Source organism: Planococcus citri, chromosome 5 (assembly GCF_950023065.1).
Source record: "Planococcus citri chromosome 5, ihPlaCitr1.1, whole genome shotgun sequence".
Classification (NCBI taxonomy): Eukaryota; Metazoa; Arthropoda; class Insecta; order Hemiptera; family Pseudococcidae; genus Planococcus; species Planococcus citri.
Genome location: NC_088681.1, coordinates 2,675,184 through 2,682,456, shown reverse-complemented (window position 1 = coordinate 2,682,456; position 7,273 = coordinate 2,675,184). Strand labels below are relative to the sequence as shown.

The 7,273-nt window shown below is 34.7% G+C and overlaps 1 protein-coding gene across 3 annotated transcripts in view; it reads left to right on the top strand.

Annotated features, from left to right (window-relative positions):
* The first annotated feature begins 2,023 nt into the window (after window positions 1–2,023).
* SK (small conductance calcium-activated potassium channel) overlaps window positions 2,024–7,273 on the top strand; it is a 532,534-nt gene continuing 527,284 nt past the window's right edge. For all 3 annotated transcript variants that reach the window (XM_065369223.1, XM_065369221.1, XM_065369222.1), the window contains exon 1: window positions 2,024–2,359. The gene's annotated coding sequence lies outside the window, so the exon portion shown is untranslated. The remainder of the gene's footprint in view (window positions 2,360–7,273) is intronic.

Below are 7,273 nucleotides of genomic sequence, written 5' to 3'. Positions count from 1 at the left end.
AAAAATTGACACTTTTTTGACACTTTTTCCAGAAATTGCAACTTTTTGACAACTATTTCAAAAATAGGCATGTTTTTACAACTTTTTCAAAAAATGACTCGTTTTGACAACTTTTTTAGAAATTGACACTTTTTGACAATCGTGCCAAAAATTTGACATTTTTTTGACAATTGTGCCAAAAATTGACATTTTTTTGACAATTATGCCATAAATTGACATTTTTTGATAATTGTGCACAAAATTAACATTTTATGACAATTTTGCCAAAAATGTAGGTACACTTTATGACAACTTTTCCAAAAATTTATACTTTTTGACAACTTTTCTAAATTGCCAATAATTGACACATTTTAAAATCTCGTTTTTCCATCCAAAAAATTTACACTTTTTTGACACTTTTTCCAGAAATTGCAACTTTTTGACAACTATTTCAAAAATAGGCATGTTTTTACAACTTTTTTAAAAAATGACACATTTTGACAACTTTTCTGAAAATTGACTCTTTTTGACAATTGTGCCAAAAATCAACATTTCTGACCATTTTGCTAAAAATGTACACGTTCTAACAACTTTTCCAAAAATTGACACTTTTCAACATCAAGCAACGACGGCATGTTTTGTCAAATTTTTCAAAAGTTGACACATTTTGACAACTTGTCCAAATTCTCAAACATTTGTGGCACTTTAATACTATCCTGAAAAATTGACAATTCTGTCCAGAAATCGACTCTTTTTGACATATTTTCTAAAAATTGACTCTTTTTGACAACTTTTCCAAATTGCCAAAAATTGACACATTTAAAATTTTATTTTCCATCCAAAAATTGACACTTTTTTGACACTTTTTCCCAGAAATTGCAACTTTTTGACAACTTGTTTGGACGTGTTTTGACAACTTTTTAAAAAATTCCTAAAAAATGACACAATTCTAAAAAATTGCACTTTTTGACAACTTTTTAAAAAATTGACAAAACTTTTTGACAGCTTTTCCAAAAATTGACAAAACGCTTCGACAACTTTTCGAAAAGTTGACACTTCGTGACAATTTATCCAAAAAATGACACATTGTGACAATTCTTCCAAAAATTGACACTTTTTTGCACTTTTCCAAATGTTGCACATTTTGACAACTGTGCCAAAAATTGGCACGTTTTGACCACTTTTCCAAAAATAGACGCATTTTGACAATTTTTTCCAAATTGCCATAATTTGACGCAATTTAATATCCTCCTAAAAAATTGACACTTTCTGACAACTTTTGCAAAAATTGACCCTTTTTGAATTTTATTTAGAAAACCAACACCTTTGGACTTGGGCAAATTTGACAAAAAAAAAAGAACCTTACGATTAAGTAGATAAGTAAGTATGGCCAAAAACTGTACTTTTGTTAGACAATTTTTAAACAAAAAGAAGGTTTATTAAACATATAAGGCAGAAATTATAATTCTTTTTGGATGTTTGGGGTGAGGAGGTGATTCCAATAACTATGAACCTACAACTTTCTAGAATTAGCGTCCCCCCGCAAAAAAAATGGCTAAAAAAGGCCTGCGTATAACGAAATGTTCTAGTCTTCGCTGAGAAATTTTTGAAATTTGCTAGAATCTCTTTAGGTATGTACTTATATTTTCTAAAATCAACCCCCCCCCAAGTCGAATTTCATCATTTTTAGCCAATCTAAAGCCTTTAGCGTGATTTTAGATTTCTCCAGAATTATAAATTTTATACAAAAGATGTTTATAAATTGATTTGGGTTGCTAAGTCAGGATCAGAAATTTGAAACCAAAAAAGTTAGAATTTTAGGAGTTTAAGGATGGAGAATTCTTGGCATATTATTTTATAACAAACTTCACCAATGATAATTAATTACAAAGTGAATTAATTTCCATAAATATTAATTCGAAAAATATTACGAAATAAAACACGATTCGCGAAACGTTCCGAATAGCTACGATAACAACCGAATCGTATCATGTGAGGCAGAAGGTAAACGACGACTTTGATTTTGATTCAGTGTTAACTTCGCGCGATATCGCGTGTTTCGTGGACCAATGTACACTTTCGTTGCATTCGCTTTTCGCGGTTTTTCTCTTTTTTATTTCGCTTTCGATCGTTCTCGTGGAATTGAATAATATCAATACTTACCATATCATAATTAATCAACATTTTTAATCATTTTATAATTTCGTAATTACTTACTTATCTAGTCTTATCGTGTTCGTGTATCGTGTAGAATAAGTTGACAACTTTCGGATCGTGTTTGTCGTGGTGTCGTGTGGACTGTGTATTTTTCGTGTACTTACATTCGCCGGCTTTCTTCGATTTGGATTTAGGAGTTCCTCCATCTTCAGCGATAACAAAGGTAGATATGGGAATTTTTGTCATTAGTATTTTGTGATTTAGTGTTAGATTATGAATTGATTAATTTACGAATCGAATGCGATTCGTGCAATTTTTCCGAATATTATTCGTTATCATTGAACATATCAACAAGGTAATGTGTCCGGTTTGAGTAATTTGCATTATTGTTGAACGAACTTGTTCTGCAGATTCATCTATGGCAGCTTTGTGAATCAGTCTGATTCTAACCTTGAATAAAATTCATCAATAGATCAAAATAATCCATCACGAATGAACAGTGGTGATAAAGGCGCACCGAATGGAAGTGGGTGTAAAGGAGGGGGGGGGGGTGAAAAGTTGAGAATTTTGAGGGAAAATTGAATGATGAGTTGAAAAAAGTTGAGAAAGTTGAGAAAGTTGGGCAGAAAAATAGCTTTTTACTTTTTGAGCTATAAATTTTCAAAATTTTTCGCCCTCGCTTCCCTCCAGCGAGATCATTTGCGTTTTCCTTTCCCCCTTCCAAAATTTGTTCGAACCATATCTGGCCGATTACCATGAAAAATACCTACTGGAGGGATGGAGCGGGAAGTCTGGGGTAAAAAGTTACGAAAATCTGATGAGGTATCCAATCGATTTTTTTCATAATCATATTTCAATTCAGCGAGTCAAATTACCCCAATTTTTAATTTTTTCATGATCACTTACCTATGAAAAATCTAGAAAAAAATTCACTTTCGTCTCAAAACGTTGACCTATGAATTTTGAACTTGTTTTCAACGAACTAAAGCTCTGGTAGTGTATTTTGGGGTTTCCGTTCGAATCCTTGTTTGGTCGAGTTCAAAAGTGCTTCTGTTGGTTCCGGGGGGGGGGGGGGACTTGGATATTCTTTTCAGGTGCACAGATTTTAAAATATAAAGGACGACCCTCATTTTTTAAAAAACCAATATTCAGTGGGTTTCAAAGTTGGACATTTTTGATGTCCATGCTAATTTTTTTGGGCGACTCTTGATTTCCCGCCAAAATAAAACGAAGTGATCGTTTTTGGCCTAAAAAGGGAAATACTTTGGGAATTCTCTCTATCACGCTTTTATGGCTTTTCGTCGTTTCAGGTGTTCTTAAAGTGAAACTCAGTTTCATTTTTTAAAAATTAAAAATTTGGGGTGATTTTGTGGGCTGATCTCCAATCCAATTTGAAAATTTCCTTCTATGAAAAAAATCTGTTCATCTGATGTGATGAGCTTTCCAAAAATACGTTGTACTTACATTTCTTTTTTTAGTAGGTACGACGAATTCATAAACTTGGAAATTGACGATTGAGCGTGAAAAACCATGAAATAATGCTACCTAAAAATGTCAAGAAATTAGTCCTTTAATTCTTATGCACCTGGGGTGCTGTTTTATTCCATAAATATTTTTGTTTGACTCAATTTTTTTATTCGTAAATGATTTCTACGTTTACTTACATTTTCTCCAATTTTCCAGCCTTTTTAACCAATCGAATAGGTACCTACTAAATTAACAATTTAATTTAACTTTACTATCTATATTAATGATGTACGCCTGAGGTATACCTACTGCAGATTCGTTATATTCCACAATCATTTCAATTCGCTTCGAGGCGTTCAAATAATACATTTTCGCGAACGCCTCTACTGTCTACATATTGCAATTCAACATCGTCGTCGCAGCGAATTCAATGCGCTAAAAAAGCCTACGACGAGTATACTCGTATTTTGAATAGAATAGAACAGAATTGTCGTGCTAAAACGTAAAAGCTCCAGCGACAGATAAGATTTGTTGTAAGTTGAAAAAGATCTAACTTTAACAACGACGACTACGCCGAATGAGAATACTTTGAAAAGCAAATTTTCATATTTTGTTTACTTTATCTATAACTATACGTGGCAAGGCGAACTTATATCGTTTCCATATTGCATTCGACATCGGTATAAATGGCATTCCGATGTTATGTTCAAATCCCCAGAGACTTGCTAGGATCTCGCCGTGCCTTTGACACAATTTTAATCAATCTCGTAGAGCCGCCCGACGACGAGGATACATATACAAAGGTATAGCCTACTCTCGCTGTATGTGTGGATACGACTGCCTACTACTTGTATCATCTATAAACTGTGGAAAATTTTTCATTGCGATGTGTTTCGTGTTTTAACGTGGGGAGGAGGGGAGGAAGGGGCGCCTAAAATGCCTACCAACCTAAAATCGGGACAAAATGTAAGGGAAATTCATCAGAAGCCAGCGACGAAACTGATGGGAAGAGGGGCGAGGAGGAGGGAGTGTCACACCCTCAATAATGCTGAAGTCGAGAAGCAATCGGCAAATTTAAAGTCGCAGAATTTACACTTGGCTCATCGGCAAAAAGACTCACTCCCCGATTTTTTTAGAATTTTAATTTACACATTTTTGAAAGCTACTTTTACCCCATTTGGGGAGGTGCTGGGGGCCGTGGATGGCGTCCAATCAAAAATCTGAAATCATATTCGTGTTCAGCGTCACCAAAAACATACAATTCGATGTATTAGTGTTAAATAAGTACAACTGGTCTCGTCTGAGACTACAAAACGATTGAATATATTTGGTATCAAGTGTAGTACACTGGTACATAGTCATATCTCACAGAGATAAGTAATTGTGCACATACGTGCATGATATCGTTACACAGTACATAGCTAACACGCCACCTTGAATTTTTAAGGGAAATTCAACCATTTAAAACACGTACAATACTATTCGAGAATTAATTCAATTTATCGATCATATCGATTCATATATACGATTACAAATTACCATTTCGATTACAATTAAATATTTTCCAACTACATCGTGACTACACCAAATATAAGCCAATATAGCACATGATACATCGTTTCAATAAAATAACACACGATTAAATATGATTAAAATATCTGATAAAATACATAGATAAAATAGACGTTAAAATATGGTACAATATATTTCTAAACAGGTATGAGACTAGATTTCTGTATAAAATACACATATTACATAAACGAAATTTTCCATTACAAAACAAGTACACATTAGTAGGTACCTATTCATCGATAATTACGTACCTAATATTTCCTGCCTAAATTTTTCAAACAGGCTAGGACCTAACGCCTTCGTAAACGTATCAGCAATATTCTTATTAGACTTTACTTCGCAAATCTGAATCTCTCCCTTATCGACAAGATCTGTCACAAACCGTTTAGAGATATCAATGTGTTTACTCTTGCCTGTAAAATTTCCATTCTTACCCAAAAATCTAGCCCCTGAATTATCTTCGAATACCTTGACCTTTCCAACACTACATCCGAATTCGGATATCAGCCATTTTACCCAAACAGTCTCTTGAGCACAATCAGCAAGAGCATAGTATTCAGCATGGGTAGATGCTCTTGTCACCGCACCCTGCTTCAAAGACTTCCATACAATCGGATTTCCATACAAACGAATTACGTAGCCTGTTGTTGATTTCCTATCATACGTATCACTAGCGAAATCAGAATCAACATAGGCATCTAAAATAGTCTCATGTCTTTTAAAATAATTCAAATTCAGAGAACGAGTGGAATACAGATACGAAAGAATACGTAGGGCATACTCAAAATGCTCCTTTGTGTATCCAGCCTGAAGTCTACTCAAGTATGATACACTAAACGAAATATCCGGCCTTGTAGCCGCAGAAATATACAATAGAGCTCCAATTAGACTTCGAAAAGGCAAATCACAATCTGACTCTTTATCTGGCATTAACTTCAAGCCAATCTCCATTGGTGTATCAAAACGATCTCGAGCATTAGTTACACAATACTTTTCAGCCAATTCTTCAATGTATTTACATTGATTCAACGACATGACACCATTTTTAATCGAAATATCTATACCAAGATAATTTTTCACCTTACCTAGGACTTTCATTGAGAATCTGGCACATAATTTTCTCTTTATTTTTTCGATGAGCTCAATACTATTACCACAAAGCAACAAATCGTCTACGAATACCAAAATATACACCACAAGATTCTTCTCTATCAATACATAAATACACTTTTCTATTTCGAAACAGACGAAACCTAATAATACCAGATAATCATGTAGGCAATCATACCAACACCTAGAACTTTTCCGCAATCCGTACAGAGCTTTTTTCAATTTACAAACACGATTCGGACGTTTTTCAAACCCTTTAGGCTGCTTTACATAAACTTCATCCTTGATTTCACCATTCAAGAATGCGGCATCAACGTCAAGTTGTTCAATCTCCCAGCCATTAATAATAGATAAGACCAGGAAAATTTTCACAGCAGTCATACTCACAACAGGTGAATAATAACTCTGTTCCGCATCCTCCTCCTGTTGATACCCTAAAACAACCAATCTAGCCTTGTAAGCGCCTGAACTTTTCCTACAATAGACCCATCTTACTCCAAGAGCTTTTTTTCCATCAGGTAAATCCACTAAACTCCAAGTATCATTTTTCTCAATATTACTCATTTCAACTTCCATAGCCTTTTGCCACTCATTCGAATCAGGTTTATTAATCGCATCCTCGTAACTCTGAGGAGCTCCAACTTGCACAAAATAAGCAACAGGATCGCCATAACGCTCAGGAACCTTCTTTTCACGAGCTGACCTTCTCGGAATCGCTCTCTCACTCTCTTTTGACAAATTCTCACCACTGTTTCTCTCGCTCTTATCATCCTCATCATCACTCTCAAGGTAAACTATCCTACTCTTCGAATTATCAATGATATCAACATGCCTACTTACAGTGACTTCGCCTGAGATCAAAACCCTATAGCCTGTATCTTCAAAACCAACAATAACACCCTGAACTCCTTTTTTCGAAAACTTTCCAGGCCTTTTCTGATCAGGAATTCTCACAAAACATGACGAACCGTAAGGCACTAACTCCGAG